This window comes from Rhagoletis zephyria, unplaced genomic scaffold, assembly GCF_001687245.7.
Source record: "Rhagoletis zephyria isolate East Lansing unplaced genomic scaffold, Rhagoletis_zephyria_1.1 Rzeph_scaffold_00814, whole genome shotgun sequence".
In the NCBI taxonomy this organism is placed as follows: Eukaryota; Metazoa; Arthropoda; class Insecta; order Diptera; family Tephritidae; genus Rhagoletis; species Rhagoletis zephyria.
The window spans coordinates 1-1,238 of NW_016157898.1; positions in this window are offsets into that span (position 1 = coordinate 1).

A 1,238-nucleotide genomic window follows, 5' to 3' on the forward strand; every position below is an offset into this window, starting at 1 on the left:
ATTTAGGGGGTGAGATTGAAAAAAATCGCTCTTTTGATTTTTAAGGACCATCCTTATGCACATACATGCATACACATTTGCTTATGTGTAACGGATGTATCCTACCAGATAATTTTTGTTGGCGGCAATAAGAAAACGTGTCGCCCTCAGCAACAAATTTATCGCCGGTAATATCGCCATCGTATCCATTTTTTATTACCAGTCGCTCTAAAACGTCCGCCGGAGGCAACTCGCCTGGGCGAATGAGTCGTTTTCTTATCGCTTTTTTATTGCTGTAGGCGATATTTGGAAAAATTTTTTTTCTTTTTAATACTTCATTTATTTTTTGTTTGTCTAAAAAATTGGAACTTAATAACGGTCTTTCTCTCGCTATGGGGCTTCTATTTTCTCCATCTTATCTCTGGCATAAATTAGATGCTTTTGGATATTACTGTTGACGCGAAATTCATAAGTTTGGAAATTTTTTATATCTTATTTATTCCAAAATTGACATGAAAGAGAAGTTGTTGCCGATTTGTTACCACAGCAATAAATCGATGAGTCGCCAATTTGTTGCCATTGACGATTGTTGCCTATTCCTCATGTTTTTCATGGTGGGTATGCATCTACATACATATATGAATGTATACATACGTATGCGTTCCTGCATGTATAGTGTATAGTTACACAACTAATTCAATTACGTTTTTTAGGCGCTGAACTTCATTCATTCGTTTTTTACACTTTTCGCGGTCTTTTGGCCGCTTTTCATTTTTGCATGTGAATGTCGAACTTTTCACCTTTCACTGATCGTTCGTTAGTTGGTATTTTCTTTTGTTGGTACAACTTGAATACATATGTTTGTATGTAGATATTCTCTGCCTTTGAATGGTCACCTAGGTTGGCCTCGTTTCACATTACTTCTGTTTTCGGCCGTCATTTTGTATACATACATAAGTATGTATGGCCTAGATTCATTTTGATGATGTTGTTTTTGTTCTCTGTTTTAGTTTGGTTCATTTGCTTTTATGTGGCTTCCTTCTTAATACGCTTTCTATACTGGCTTGTAGTTGTATGCATATGAGTCTGTTTTGGGGATGGGAACGGGTTATCGGGACCCACAGTACTCATTTCAAATTGGCCGCGATGCTCGGTATCGGGAAGGTTAGTAAAAAAACCTTTCCCGATACTCTCGATAGAGCCGCAACCTCCGCAAATAAAGGAAATGTTTTCTTAAAAACGATGTATGAAATTTACAC